This window comes from Macaca thibetana, chromosome 15 (genome assembly GCF_024542745.1).
Source record: "Macaca thibetana thibetana isolate TM-01 chromosome 15, ASM2454274v1, whole genome shotgun sequence".
In the NCBI taxonomy this organism is placed as follows: domain Eukaryota; kingdom Metazoa; phylum Chordata; class Mammalia; order Primates; family Cercopithecidae; genus Macaca; species Macaca thibetana.
This window is the reverse complement of record NC_065592.1, coordinates 85,771,005-85,788,229: the sequence shown is the minus strand read 5'-3', so window position 1 is coordinate 85,788,229 and position 17,225 is coordinate 85,771,005. Positions and strand designations below refer to the sequence as shown.

At 34.7% G+C, this 17,225-nt stretch overlaps 1 long non-coding RNA gene across 1 annotated transcript in view; it reads right to left on the bottom strand.

The window, feature by feature from the left end:
* Positions 1 to 15,817, bottom strand: part of LOC126937352 (uncharacterized) — a 46,303-nt gene extending 30,486 nt beyond the window's left edge. Inside the window, exon 1 of the long non-coding RNA XR_007719700.1 lies at positions 15,670 to 15,817. This is a non-coding gene — a long non-coding RNA (uncharacterized LOC126937352). The remainder of the gene's footprint in view (positions 1 to 15,669) is intronic.
* Positions 15,818 to 17,225: the final 1,408 nt, after the last annotated feature.

Genomic DNA, 17,225 nt, shown 5'->3' with positions numbered 1-17,225 from the left:
TACAGGTCAGGAGAGGGTGGCATGACATATTTAAAGAGCTAAAGGGAAAAAATATCTTTTTCCTTACAATAGTATATCTGGCAAAAATATATTTCAAGCGTGAAAGAAAAATAAAGACCTTCCCAGACAAACAAAAGCTTGAAGAATTTCATCAACACAAGGCTTGTCCTACAAGAAACGATAAAGAAAGTTCCTCAATCTGGAAGAAAAGGATGTCAATGATCAATAAAAAATCATCTGAAGGTACAAAGCTCACTGGTAACAGTAAGCACACAAAAAAACACAGAATGGTTTAACACTGTAATTGTGGTATGTAAACTACTCTTAGGATATGCAGAAAGACTAAACTATGAACCTATCAAAAGTAACAACAACCACCACTTTTCAGGTCACAGACAGTACAATTAGACATAAAGAGAAATTTTAAATGGTTAAACAAGCAGGGGGACAAAGTTAAACCATAGAGTTATTGTTAGTTGTATTTTTGCATGTTTGTTGTGTTTGGCTATGAAATCAGTGTTAACTTGTCATCAGTTTAAAACAATGGGGTAAAAGATATTATTTGAATGTCTCATGCTAACCTCAAATCAAAAAACAAAGGATACACACAAATGAGAAGCAAGATGTTAAAGCATACTATCAGAGAAAATCACCTTCACTAAAAGAAAGACAGGAAGGGAAAAAAGATGGATGAGAAAAACAACTAGGAAACAACTATCAAAATTGCAGAAGTCAGTCCCTACTTATCAATAATAACATTTAATGTAAATCGACTAAACTCTCTGATCAGAAGACACAGAGTGGCTGAATGGATGGAAAAAACAAGATCCAATGGTCTGTAGCTTACAGGAAATATACTTCATCTATAAAGATACACATAGACAGAAAATAAAGAGATGAGAAAAGATATGCCATGCCAATGGAAACCAAAAAAGAGTAGGAGTAGCTATATTTATATTAGAAATAATAGATTTCAAGACAAAAACTGTTAGAGGAGACAAAGAAGGTTATTATATAATGATAAAGGTTATCAATTCAGTGAGAGGCTATAACTATTATATATGTATATGCATCCAACACTGGAGCACCCAGATATATAAAACAAACATTATTAGAGCTAAAGAGAGAGACAGACCTCAGAAGAAAGAATTAGTGAGCAATAATGCAATAATAGCTAGAGACTTCATTACTCCACTTTCAGCATTGGACAGATCTCCAGGACAGAAAATCAACAAAGAAACACTGGGCTTAATCTGCAGTATGGAACAAATGGGCCTAATAGATATTTACAGAGTATTTCATCCAACAGATGTAGAATATACATTCTTCTCCTCAGCACATGGATCTTTCTCAAAGATAGAACATATGTTAAGTCACAAAACAAGTGTTAAAATATTCAGAAGTATTGAAATAACATCAAGCATCTTCACTTACTATAATCGAATACAACTAGAAATCAATAATATGAGAAATTTGGGAAAGTATACAAACACATGGAAATTAAACAATATGCTTCTGGGTTACTAGTTGGTCAATGAAAAAATCATAGAAATTGAAACATTTATTGAAACAAATGACAACGAAAATACAACATTCCAAAACTTACGAGGTATAATGAAAGCTGTACTAAGAGGGAAACTTATAGCTAGAAGTGCTTACATCAAAAACAAAGAAAAACTTCAAATAATAGACTAATGATGCATTCTAAAGAACCAGAAAAGCAAGAGAAAACCAAACCCAAAATTAGTAGAAAATATAATAATAAATATGAAAGCATAAATAAGTGACTTTGAAATGATGAGAACAATAAAAAGGTCAACGAAACAAAAAGCTGTTTTTTTTGAAAAGACAAAATTTACAAACCTTCAGTCAGAATAATGAAGAAAAAAACAGAGAAGATCCAAATAAAATAAAAGATGAAACAGGAGACATTACAACTGACACTACAAAAATGTAAAGAATCATTAGTGGCTACGATGAGCAACTATATACCAAGAAATTAGAAAATCTAGAAGAAATAAATTTCTAGACACATACTACCTACCAATATTGAACCATGAAGAAATCCAAAACTTACATGGGCCAATAACAAGCAACAATATCAAAGCGTTGGTAAAAAGTCTCCTAGTAAAGCAAAGCCCAGTATTCAATGGCTTCACTGCTGAATCCTATCAAATATTTAAAGAACTAACACCAATCCTACTCAAACTGTTCTAAAAAAATGAGGAAGAAATAATCCCAAACTGGTTTTATGAAGCCAGTATTACCCTGAAACCAAAACCAAAGACAAATAATAAAAAGAAAACTACAGACCAATATCTCTAATGAACACTGATGCAAAAACCTTAAACAAAATACTAGCAAACTGAATGAATACACTGAAAAGATCATTCCTCATGATCAAGTGGAATTTATCCCGGGGATGCAAGGATGGCTCACCATATACAAATCAATCAATTTGCTACACCATATCAACAGAATGAAGGACAAAACCATATAATATTTCAGTTGATGCTGAAAAAGTATTTGTTAAAATTCAACATCCTTTCATGATTAAAATCCTCAAAAAAGGGGGTATAGAACAAACATACCTCAACATATAAGAGCCATATATAAAAGGCCGACAGCTAGTATCATACTGAATGGGAAAAAAACAAAATACCTTTTCCTAAGATCTGGAACACGACAAGGATGCCCACTTTCAGCACTGTTATTCAACATAGTACTGGAAGTCCTAGCTAGAGCAATCAGACAAGAGAAAGGATATCCAAACTGGAAAGGAAGAAGTCAAATTTATCCTCGTTTGTAAATGATAGGATCTTACATTTAGAAAAACCTAAAGAATCCACCAAAAAAGCTATTAGGACTAATAAATAAATTCAATAAAGTTTCAGGATGCAAAATCAATACACAAAAATTAGTAGCATTTCTATATGCCAACACTGACCAATCTGAAAATGAAATTTAAAAAGTTTCATAAAAATTTATCATAGCCACAAATAAAATTTAAAACCTAAGAATAAACCAAAAAAGTGAAAGATCTTTACAATAAAAACAATAAAATGCTGATGAAAGAAATGGAAGAGGAATAAAAGAGGGAAAGATATTTCACAGTCATGGATTGGAAGAATCAATATTGTTGAAATGTCCATACTACCCAGAGCAGATTCAAAGTAATCCCTATCAAAATACCAATGACATTTTTTACAGAAAAAGAAAAAATAATTGTAAAATTTATATAGAACCACAAAAGACCCAGAATAGCCACAGCTATCTTAAGTAAACAGAACAAAACTGGAGGAATCACCTTACCCAACTTCAAATTATACCACAGAGCTATAGTAACTAAAACAGCATGGTACTGGTATAAAAAGCAGACACATAAACCAGTGAAACATAATAGAGACTCCAGAATTAAATCCACACACCTACAGTGAAGTCATTTTTGACAAAGGTGCCAAAAACATACATTGGAGAAAAGACAATCTCTTCAATAAATGGTGATGAGAAAATTGAATACCCACATGCAGAAATATGAAACCAGACCACTATCTTTTGTCATATGCAAAAATCAAATCAAAACGGATTAAACACTTAAATCTAAGACCTCAAACTATGAAACAACTACAATAAAACATTAGGGAAACTCTCCAGGACATTGATCTGGTGAAAAATTTCTTGAGTAATACACTGTAAGCACAGGCAAGCAAAGCAAACGTGGACAAGTGGGATAACATCAAGTAAAAAACTTCTGCACAGCAAATAAAACAATCAGCAAAGTGAAGAGACAACCCACAGAATAAGAAAAAATATTTGTAAACTACCCATCTGACAATGGATAAATAACCATAATATATAAGGAACTCAAACAACTCTAGAGGAAAACATTTAATAATTCAATTTAAAAATAGGAAGAAGATTTGAATAAACATTTCTCAAAACAAGACATACAAATGGCAAACAGGAATATGAAAAGGTGCTCAACATCATTGATCATGAGAGAAATGCAAATCAAAACTACAATGAGACATCATCTCACCCAAGTTAAAATGTTTGTTATAAAAAAGACAAAAATAACAAATGCTGGTGAGAATGTGGAGAAAAGGGAGCCCTTGTACACTGTTGGTGTGAATGTAAATTAGTATGACCACTATAGAGAAAAGTTCGGAGGTTCCTCAAAAAGCTAAAATTAGAGTTATCATAGGATCCAGCAATCCCACTGCTGGGTATATACCCAAAAGAATGTAAGTCTGTATATCAAAGAGACATTGGCACTGCCATGTTTGCTGCAGAACTGTTCCCAATAGCCAAGGTTTAGAAGGAACCCACGTGTCCATCAACAGATGAATGGATAAAGAAAATGTGGTACATATAAACAGTGTTGTACTCTTCAGCCATAAAGGAAAAAAAAAAATGAGATTGTGTCATTTGCAACAACCTGGATGGAACTGTAAGTCCTTATGTTAAGTGAAATAAGCCAGGCACAAAAAGACAAATTTCACATACTCTCACTTATTCATAGGGTCCAAAAATCAAAACAATTGAACTCATGAAGATAGAGAGATAGAGAGTAGAAAGATGGTTACCAGAGGCTGGGAAGGTTAGTGGAGACATGGCATGGCAGTAGGGGTGGTTAATGGGGAAAAGACAAAAACAAAACACAGAAAGAATGAATAAGAACCAGTATTTGATAGCCTAACAGGGTGACTATAGTCAATAGTAATTTAATAGCATATTTAAAAATAACTAAAAATATATAACTGAATTGTTTGTAACACAAAGGGTAAATGCTTGAGGAAATGTATACCCAAATTTCCATGATATGCATACCTATACCAAAATATTTCATGTACTCCATAAACGTATACACCACTGTGTACCCACAAAGGTTAAAAATAATTTAATAGAATATTACTCAAAGCAATTCAACACAATCTTTATCAAAACTGAAACAATTTTTTTTTTTTTTTTAACAGAAATAGAAAAGCCTATCCTTGAATTCATAGGGAATTTTAAAGGGCCACACACGGTCAAAGCAAACTTGAAGAATAATTTAGAGTACTCACTTTCCTATTTCAAGGTTATTACCAAGCTACAGTGTGATATCAAAATAGTGTAGTACTGGAATAAGTACAGATATATAGAGGAATGGAATATAATTGAAACTACAGAAGTGAATCTATGTATCTATGACGAATTGATTATCATTAAGGACACTGGGTTAATCTATTTGGTCTTGCTATAAAGAAATACCTGAAACTGGATAACTATAATCCCCATGTGTTGAGGGAGGGTCTGGGTGGGAGGCAATTGGATCATGGGGGAGGATTCCCCCTTGCTCTTCTGATAGTGAAGGAGTTATTGGGAGATCTCATTGTTTAAAAGTGACAATTTCCCCCATGTTCTCTGTTGCTTCTCCTATCATAAGATGTGCCTTGCTTCCCCTTTGCCTTCCACCATGATTGTAAGTTTCCTGTGGCCTCCTCAGCCGTGCGGAACTATGAGTCAATTAAACTTTTTTCCTTTAAAAATTACCCATTCTCAGATAGTATCTTTATAGCACTGTGAAAAGACTAATACAGAGAATTGGTACCAGCAGAGTGGGGTACAGCTACAAAATAACCTGAAAATGTAAAAGCAACTTTGGAACTGAGTAACAGACAGTGGTTGTAACAGTTTTGAGGGCTCAGAAGAAGACAGGAAGATGTGGGAAAGTTTGGAAATTCCTAGAGACTTGTTGATTGGTTTTGACCAAAATGCTGATAGTGATGTGGACAATGAAGTACAGGCTGAGGTGGTCTCAAATGCAGATGAGGAACTTATTGGGAACTGGAAAAAAGGTCACTCTTACTGTGCTTTAGCAAAGAGACTTGTGGCGTTTTTCCCCTGCCCTAGAGATCTGTGGAACTTTGAACTTCAGAGAGATGAACTTGAGAAATGGCGGAGGAAATTTCTAAGCAGTAAAAACTTCAAGATGTCACCTGGCTTATTCTGAAAGCACTCAGTTATATGCGTTCACAAAGAAATGTTGTGAAATTGGAATTTTTATGTTTAAAAGAGAAGCAGAGCATAAAGGCTTAGAAATTTTGCAGCCTGACCATGTGGTAGAAAACAGAAACCCATTTTCTGGGGAGGAATTCAAGCTGGCTGCAGAAATCTGCAGAAGTAATAAGTAGCCTAATTTTAATGGCCAAGACAATGGGGAAAATGTCTTAAGGGCATGCCAGAGATCTTGATGGCAGTTCCTCCCATCACAGGCTCAGGGACCCAGAAGGGAAAAATGATTTTGTGGGCTGGGCCCAGGACCCGGCTGCTCCGTGCAGCCTTAGGACTTGGTTCCCTGCATTTCAGCTGTTCCAGCTCCAGCAGTGGCTAAAAGGGGCCAAGGTGCAGCTAGGGGCCATTGCTTCAGAGGGTGAAATCCCCAAGTCTTGGTAGCTTCCACATGGTGTTGGACCTGGAGGTGTGCAGAAGACAAGAGTTGAGCTTTGAGAACCTCTACCTAGATTTCAAAGTATATAGTATGGGTCAGAGCCCTCATGGAGAACATCTGCCAGGGCAGAGCAGAAGGGAAATGTGAGGTTGGAGCCTCCACACAGAGTCCCCACTGGGGCACTGCCTCGTGGAGCTGTGAGATGAGGGCCACCATCTTCCAGACCCCACAAAGGTATATCTACCAATGGTTTGCACCATGTAACTAGAAAAGCCACAGTCACCCAATGTCAGCCTGTGAAAGAAGCCATAGGGGCTGTACAGAGTCACCAAAATGGAGCTGCCCAAGGCTGTGGGAGCCCATTCCTTGCATCAATGTGCCCTGGATGTGAGATAAGGAGTGGAGATTTTGAAGCTTTAAGATTTAATGACTGCCTGACCAGGTTTCAGACTTGCATTAGGCCCATGGTATCTTTGTTTTGGCCAATTTCTCCCATTTGGAATTGGAACATTTATTCAGTGCCTGTAACCCCATTGTATCTTGGAAGTAATTAACTTGCTTTTGATTTTACAGGCTAATAGGCAGAAGGGACTTGCCTTGTCTTAGATGAGTCTTTGGACTTGGACTTTTGAGTTGATGCTGAAATGCATTAAGACTGGGGGACTGTTGGGAAGGCATGATTGGTTTTGAAATGTGAAAAGGACATGAGATCTGGGAGGGGCCAGAGACAGAATGATACGGTTTGGCTCTGTGTCTTCACCCAAATCTCATCTGGAATTGTAATCCCCACCTGTTGAGGTAAGGACCTGGTGGGAGCTAATTAGATCATGGGGATGGTTTCTCTAATGCTGTTCTCATGATAGTGAAGGAGTTCTCAGGTGATCTGATGGTTTTAAAGTGGCAGTGTCCTCTGGGTTCTCTATCTCCTGCCGCCATGAGAAAATGTGCCTTGTTTTCCTTTACCTTCTGCCATGATTGTAAGTTTCCTGAGACCTTCTGAGCCGTGTAGAACTGTGAGTCAATTAAACCTCTTTCCTTTATAAATTACCCAATCTCAGGTAGTATCTTTATAGCAATGTGAAAATAGACTACTATAGAAACTTATGAAGAAAGAAGGTCTTATTTGCTCAAGGTTCTGTAGGCTGTCCAACCACGGCATGAACATCTGCTTGGATTCTGGTGAGGTCTCAAGAAGCTTTTACTCATGGCAGAAGGCACAGGGGGAGCAGGCATACTACATAGAGAGACAGGAACAAGAAAGAGATAGAGGAGGAGGAGGTATCGGGATCCTTTAAACAATAAGCTCTCATGTGAACTACGGAGTGAGAAGTCACTCATGACCACTGGAAGGACACTAAGCCATTCATGAGGGATCCACTACCACCACCCAACCTCCCACCAGGCCATACCTCCAACATTGGGGATCACGTTTCAATATAAGATTTGAAGGCCATAGTGGCTCATGTCTGTAATCCCAGCACTTTGGGAGGCAGAGGTAGGTGGATCACAAGGTCAGGAGTTCAAGATTAGCCTGGCCAACATAGTGAAACCCCGTCTCTACTAAAAATACAAAAAAATTAGCTGGGTGTGGTGGTGGGTGCCTGAAATCCCAGCTACTCGGGAGGCTGAGGCAGGAGAATCACTTGAATCTGGGAGGCGGAGGTGGCAGTGAGCCGAAATTGTGCTACTGCACTCTAACCAGGGCGACAGTGTGAGACTCTGTCTCAAAAGAAAAAAAAAAAAAAAAAAGATTTGAAGGGGACGAATATCCAAACCATATCAAGTGCCAAAATCATTTAATGGAGAAAAATTATTTATCCATAAAACTGGTGCTGACACAACTGAATATCCACATACAAAAGAATGAACTTGGATCCGTACCTCATACCATATACAGAAATGAACTCAAAATGGATCAAAGGCCTAAATCTAAGAGTTAAAACTATAAAATTTAGAAGAAAATATAGAGGTAAAATTTTATGACCTTGGCATTGGCAATGAATTATTTGAAATATCATAAAAAACACATGCAACAAAATAAAAAGAAATAGTTAAATTGAACTTCATCAAAATTTAAAAATTTTGTGCAGAAAAGAACACTATCAAGAAAGTGAAAAGGACAACCTACAGAATGGGAGAAAATATTTGCAAGCCATTTGATAAGAGTTTAGTATCTAGAATATATATATAAAAAGAATTCTTACAACTCGACAACTAAAAGACAAACTTACCACTTAAAAAATAGTCCAAGACTTCAACAGACTTATCTCCAAGGGAGATACAAATGGTCGTACCTAATAAAAAGATGCTCAGTATCTTTATTTATCAGGAAAATGCAAACATAAACCATAAGATACCACTTTATACCCACTAGGATGGCTATAATTAAAAACATAAAAAAAGAAATAAGTTTTGGCAAGAATGTGGAACAATGAGAATCATCCTATGTTGTTGGAAATTATGCAAAATGGTGAAGCTGCTATGGAAAACAGTTTGGCATTTCCCCAAATTGTTAAACAAACAATCTTCTCCCACTGGAAGAGGGCAGAATAAAAACCTCTAATGATCATCTCCCCACAGAAACATCAATTTGAAACAATTACTGAAGAAAATACCTTCGCAAGACCTAAATAAACAGGACCTCGATTTAGCATAATGATAAAAGACACATCAAAGAGGACAGAAAAAACAGTCTTGCACTGACTGCATCACTCCCTCCTCAAACTCTAGGCAGCAGTGTAATGACAAGCTTCTTTCCCTTGGGGAAAGGGGAGGAAAGTGAGTAAGAGACTTTCCCTTGGAACCCAGAAAACCCTCCCTCATCTCCCCTAGGTCTACTCAGGCCAGGAACTTCAGAGTCCGCCAGAGTCACGATGAACTTGGCCTTAGGGTGTCCTCTTGTGCCGGAATGGCTGCAGTTACTACAGGAGCACAACAGTCAGTCTCCTTTGAATTCCTGGAAGACCCTCTGAATAAAGACTGTTACAAAGATTGGAATAAATACATAATTTTTTATTGCCCAACCATCAACATACGTCCACAAACATCAAGAAAATTCAGGGAAATATGAACTCATCAGATCTGCATAAGTACTGCGTAAGGCAGTACTTAGAATGAAATTTACAGTTGTAAATGGTTGTATCAGAAAAGATGAAATATTTAAGATAATTTGTCTAAGTACCAATCTTGAGAAACTAGATAAAATTCAACTAAAAATAATTAGAATGTAGAAAACAATAAACAGCAGAAATTAATGCTATGACATTGATATTTACAAATATGAATTAAGAAATAAAATTTAGAGCTTGCTTCTTTAATACAATAAAATTGATAAACCTCTAACCAATCAAAAAAAAAAAAAAAAAAAAAAAAGACGGAGAGAAGACAGAAATTACCAACATTAGTGAATAAAGCATATACCACATGACAAATCCTACAGGATCAAGGAATCACAAACTATGGCCCATGGGCAAAATCTTGTCCTATCAACCACTTCATAGATACAATTTCATTAAGACTTCCTCCATGCTACAGTAGCAGATTTAAGAAGCTGTAAAAGACCATACATCCTCCAATGCCTAAGGTATATACTAATAGGCTTTTAATAGAAAAAGTTTGCTGAGTCCTGTTATATCTAATAAAATAATAAGAATTTATATAAATAAATGGTTTCTGGTGAGGCCTCAAGAGGCTTTCACTCATGGCAAAAGGCACAGGGGGAGCAGGGACAAAGAGACAGGGACATTTTGTGTGTGTGTGTGTGTGTGTGTGTGTGTGTACGTGTGTGTGCATATATATATATATATATATATATGGCCAGTAAATGCAACAATTTACAGTAAATGAGAAAATTCACTGAAAGACAAAAATTACAAAAGCTGATTTATGAAAAAGTAGATTGTGTATATTTCTACCTCAGGTATATATATTCCTAATGAAACACTTTCCCATAAAGAAAAATGACTTCACAATAAATTGTATGAATTCAAAAAAGATATAATAACTGTCTTACAAAAATACTTTTAAAAATTAGAGGAAGGAAGCACATACACCAACTGTTTTATGAAACCAAGATTACCCTGATACTAAAACCAGGCAAAAATTCCAAAAATTCCAAAAAAACACTTAAACAGCAAAAAATTAACAAAGCCAAATTATAAGCTAGAGTATGCTTCCTGAACATAGAAAAGAATCTTATCAAAATATTAGCAAATTGAATCCATCAATACTAGCAGTGTATGAAAAGAGTAGCATACCATGAACAAATGAAGTTTATTCTAAGAATACAAACTTGGTTTAATATTCAAAATTAATCAGCATAATTAATCATAGTAAATGAATAAGGAGAGACACGTATGTTTTCAATAGATGCAGAAAAGGCATTTGAAAAATTCAGCCTCTTGACGGAAAAATCTCAGCAGACTATGAAAAAAAGGGAATAGCCTCAAGCTAATAAAGGACATCTATGAAATATGTTCTGGAGTTAATATCATACTTAATGGTAAAATACAGAATATCCTACCTGAAAAGTCAAGGAAACACTAAAGATGTCCCCTTTCACTACTTCCTTTAAATATTTTATGCAACTTCCCAGCTACTACACTAAAGCAAGAAAATAAATAAAAAGCAGACAGAAACAAATGAAATATACTTACTCACAGATGACTTGATTCTGTATGTAAAAAGTACAAAAAAGCATAAACCAAAAGTTACTAGACCTAGCACCCGAGTTTAGCAAAGCAAAGTTACAGGATGATAAATCAGTATACAAAAATCAAATGCTATTTCTATACACTAGTATCAAACAATTGAAAATGGAGATGGAACTTTAATACTATTTACAATAGCATTTTTAAAATAAGCAACACTGAGGAATAGATTTAATAAAACATTTGAAAGATCTATACACTGCAAGCTATAAAACAATCCTGGAGAAACTTAAGATCTAAGTACATGGTGAAATATATGCGCTCTATGAATTGGAAGACTATTATTGGTCAGATGTCAATTCTATTCACGTTTATCTACGGATTCAATACAATTTCATTCAATTCCATGAATTCAACAAAATTCCACATTTATCTACAGATTCAATGCAATTCCAATGAAAACTCTACAAAGCATTTTTTTAGAAAGTAATGAGTTAATTCTAAAGTTCATACGGAAATTCAAATAATTTTGAAAAAGAACATAGTTCAGGAATGTACTACCAGACTTCAAAATTTACTATCAAGATAAAAGTATACTAAAATGTATAATATTTATGTAAGTTCAGACAAATAGATTAATGGCAGACAATCAAGAGTCTGCCAGTATAGATCCATGAATATTTTGTCAATTGACTTCTGCTAAAGGAGTAAAGTCAACTCAATGGGGCAATGACTGTCTTTTCAACAAATTGATCTGGAACATTTTTGGATATCTGTAAGGCGAAAAATGAACTTCAACCCTTAACTTCCCTCTCTCTTTCTTCCTCTCTCCCTCTCTCTCTCTCTCTCTCTCTCTCTCTCTCTCTTTCAAAGGGGGAATCTGTCTGACCTTGAGTTAGCTAAAATTTATTGGACGGACACAAAATGCATGTAAAATAAAGAAAAATAATAATATTTAGACTAATTTATGAATTGATAAAACAAAAAACTGCTCTTCAAAATTTATCGTTGGCAATATGAAAAGGCAAGTCTCAAATTGGAATAAAATTTTATATAGATAGATACAGATAGATATAGATAGATATAGATATAGATATCTCCCAAGGATCTTTTCCCAGAATAAAGAACTCTAAAATCTCAAAAATAAGACATACAATCCAATTTTAAAATGAATAAAATATTTGAACAGACACATCATGAAAAATAAATATTCAAATGGCCAATAAGCATATAAAAAGACATTCAACGTCATTAGCAATCAAGGAAATACAAAGTTAAACTACAATGAGATGCCAGTATACGTCCCCTTTCCTTTTTAATTTTGGCCATTAGAATTTTACAGACTGGCAGTAGCAAGTATTGGCATGGATGTGGAGTAACTGGAATTATCATACACTGCTGGTGGGAATGTAAAATGGCACAGCCACTATGGAAAACATTTTGGCAGTTTCTCCTAAAGTTAAATCTACTTTTATCATATGACCTAACAATTGTAATCCTGGATCTTTACCCAAGAAAATGAAGACATCTGTTTACACAAAAACTTACACACAAATGTTCATAGCAGGTTTGTTCGTTATAGCCCAAAATTGAAAGTAACACAATTATCCATCAATAGTATATCCATAAATTGGACTACTATCAACAAAAAGAGCAAACTACTGTTATATACAACATGGATGAATCTCAAAAACATTATGGTGAGCAAAAGAAGCTGACAGAGAAGAGTACAAACTGTATGAATTCATTTATATGAAACTCTAGACAAAGCCAAATCTAATTAACAAGAACAGAAAGTAGGTCTTGGGTTATCTAGGGCTGGTGGCAGGGTGGAAATTGCTTGCAAAGGGGAATGAAGAAACTTTTTGGAGTGATGAAGATGTCCAAGATCATGTTTGTGGTTGCAGTTTAATAGCTGTATATATTTATCAACACTCAAGTAAGTACTATCTTCCTGAACCACTTTGTGGGGGAGCAGGGGGGAGAGATTTTGCCTACCTTAGTCATCAGTAACAATTATATATTGTATGCTTTCTCTGTGTAGTTGAAGTTTTTAACTTATGGCTCTGCATGAGTGCTAAAGAATCTATGAGCCCTCTGAAATTACATGCTAAATTTTGTGTGTATCCATATACAAATATTTATTTTTGCCAGACCTCCAGACCTCCCAAAAGGTTAAAAAATAAATTCTCTGTATTTAAAAAATCCTGGCTACTTTATATTTTATGTTTAACCACATATTATTAGAAAGTCTCTCCCCCGTTAAAAGCCTCACAGAGTAGAATAACCTATTTTTCCTTCTCACTTAACCTAAAAAATGTCTGCCATCAACACTCTTGATATGTTTTTGTGCATAAATAAGAATACCGAACAAGATAAAGTCATAACTTTTTTGCTTCAGAATAGTTGTGTAATATTCTGCCACATATTTTTCCTCTCAATACCTCGTTTTTTTCATTTGTATATTTCCAAATCATCTTCAAATACCGGTGAATCTATTTTTTCTTTTTGTTTTGTAATACAACATAAAACATTAACATAAACACATATACATATTGGCTTCTATATTGACTAACATTTAGCAACTGTTACTCTTGCGTCTTGTAAGAAACCATCTTGATCTCCATAGTCACAAAATGTTTTCATTTTGTGTTTTCATCTGCTGTTACCTTATCACTAATAACCGTGTAGTGGGTGCTGCCAACATATGTACCTGTAAAGCGATTAGACACTTTTCCAAGTAGGAGTTATAGCAAAATTTATATTTCTAATAATAAAAAAGAAAGAAGTTTTGCGTTTCTATTTTGATTTTTCTTTTCCTTCTATTTCCCCGATGTACTACTTAGTGCCTTATTATCAGAAAAACAAAACAAAACATTTGGAGCATATGCTTATGTGTTAAGAAAAGTAAGATAGGATTCAACATTTTAACTTTTTAAGAAAAGTCATGAAATGCACTTGCATGTATTGATCTTGGATACAACAATGTGAGATGGTCTGATTACACATGAGGAGAAGTGGACACATACTTTTACTATCCAGAGATATTTTAGTTTTATTTATAAGAAAATATGATATTTGTATTTTGTTCTAAATTATATAAAACATTATGCAGGGGTTTTTTTGAAGAAAAAATATAGATTAAGACAGATTGATACAAAAAAAATAGTCTGGCAAACATGGTCTCTGTTGGAGGGTCAGGTGTTCATCAACTCTGTGCCATTTAATGAAGAAATTGTAGCACCTCTTGAAAGAAAAAGATGACCAAGAAACTTACAAAAATATACTGAAAGGATGAGTGAAGAATTAAGGAATTAGTAATAACTTATTTTCTTTTAATTTCTTGGGAGATTTCAATCCAAGACATATGTTTTTCAAATGCATACATTGAGTCACACTGGCTGTAGCATAACAAAATTGAAGGTCAAATTCTGGAAATTCTAGTGACTGTTGAGTTAACAGAAGAGGGGTATCCCCCAGAGAAAAAAACCAAGAGCATTTAGCTGTCAGCACAATCTGTATGAAATACCACTCAACATTCTCATTTTATTTAATCTGATTCCATATTTATAGCAAAACATTTTATTAGCATCTCAGAAATGCTGTTGTTGGGATGGTGTTACCATGGATGAATAACAGCTACCAGGGTAAATATACCTCTCATATTAGTGCATTAGTTGAGTAGTTTATAATCTTGGGGCTCTTGTGAATTGATCTACCTGAGTACCCCTCTTCCAGGCTTTGAGACATTCATCGGTCTGAGGCACCTGGTCATATACAACGACACAGTGTTTGGGCTACATTTTGTTTTCCATTATCTAGTTTTGTGCTCTTTACTCAATCCTCTAGATAATAAACAGTATATGAGCTAAGAAAATATTTGGCTGAGGTTTGGAATTTACATATACAGTGATGCATCACTTAACAATGAGATTATGTTCTGAGAAATGCATCATTAAGCAATTTTGTCATTGTGCCAATATCATAGAGTGTATTTACAAAACCTAGATGGTCTAGCCTACTACAAACATAGGCTATATGGTATAGTCTATTGCTCCTAGGCTATAAACCTATACAGCATGTTACTGTTCTGAATACTGCAGGCAACTATAACACAATGGTAAATATTTGTGTATCTAAACATAGAAAATGGATAGTAAAAATACTGTATAAAAGATAAAAATGGTACACCTATATAAAGCACTGAAAATGAAACGAAGCTTGAAAGAATGGAAGTTGCTCTAGGTTAATCAGTGAGTAACGTGAAGGTATAGGTCATTACTGTGCACTACTGTAGACTTTGTAAGCACTGTACACTTAGGCTATGCTAAATTTATAAATTTTCCTTTCTTCAATAATAAATTAACCTTAGCTTACTATAACTTTTTTATGCTGTAAACTTTTACATTTTTAACTCTTTGACTCTTTTGTAATAACTCTGCTTAAAACACACATTGTATAACTGTACAAAAATATTTTTTCTTTATATCCTTATTTTATAAGCTTTTTTCTAATTTTAAAATTTGATTTTTTTTTAACTTTTTAAACTGTTTTTATTAAAAACTAAGACACAAACACACACATTACCTTGGCGTACACAGGGTGAGAATCATCAATATCACCGTCTTTTATCTCCGTATCTTGACCCACGGGAAGGTCTTCAGGGGCAATAATACGCATGGAACCATCATCTCCTAGGATAACAATGCTTTCTTCTGGAATATGTCCTGAAGGACCTGCTAGAGGTTGTTTTACAGTTAACTTTTTTTTATATATAAGTAGAAAGAGTACACTGTAAAATAATGAAAAGTATAGTACAGTGAATACATAAACCAGTAACATAATTGTTTATTGTCATTATAAAATATTGTGTGTTGTACATAATTGTGTGTGCATAATTCTATGTACATAATTGTATATGCTCCACTTTTATACAACGGGCAGTGCAGATGCTTGTTTACATCAGCATCACCACAAACACACGAGTAACACATTGCACTACAATGTTCGGATGGTCATGACCACCATGATGGCTATGACAGCCATGATCTCATTAGACAATAGGAACTTTTCAGCTCCATTATAATCTTATGTGACCACTGCCACATACTGTCCTTTGACTGAAATGTTATGTAGTACATGACTGCATATGACAATGTTCTCTATGGTTTAACTCATTCTACTTATATAATATTTCATAAATATGTGTAAGTGTATTTCCAAAAAACTGGAAATTGTATGAGCCATTCTTATTTAAATTTAAAAATATTTATATCTTTAGGATTTACATTATTTTCCCAGCCATACAGAAAAATATATAATTTAGAGACATTTAATTATCATTTATTTCTTTGGTGACCTAACTAGGAGGACCAGGACCCAATTTTTAAGATACAATTCATCTACTGCAGAAATGTTTCCTGGAATAAGAGCCTTGCTGCAGTGCTTCAGTGAACCACAGGTTTTCTTTTCTTTTCTTTTCTTTTCTTTTTTTTTTTTATGGCTGAGTTATAGACTCTTGGAAAAGGAATTTACAGTGGAAATGCTGACACAACTTGAGTTCCAGTGTGGTGGTGTGAACTCACAGCTATAATAATTAAGCAATTAGGCATGACAGAAAGTGTGAGTTGCCTGAGATAATCACACCCCTGGGGCATTGCAAGTCATGATCCAAAGATAAGTGTTTTTAACCTCCCAAGGGTGTGATTACCAGATGATAACCACACCCCCTGGAGAAGACTTATGATTCATAAAAAGTCTTTACTATAAGGAAAACGTGATTATGCTGCTGTATGCAGATGAAGCTGGCTGTGGAGACTGGTATGTGTATGCCACAAATTAATTAAGAATTGTAAGATGCATACCACTAATGGTATTGGGCACTGATCCCAGAGATCAATTTGTTTTCTTATCATTGTTGAAATATAAAGATGGGAGAAGGAATCTCCTCTTCTCAACTTCAGAAAGAAGTGAATGATTGTTTAAAGAAATCATAAAGGTTATATTGTCAAGCCATTTTATTGACTAGATTTTATCAAGCAATTCTATGACAGTCTCTCATTATCTGAACTACTCATGTTCCAGCAATTTGATCACTTTAGAATAATTACATCTTTAACAGCATTTAGTACTATAGTCCCGTT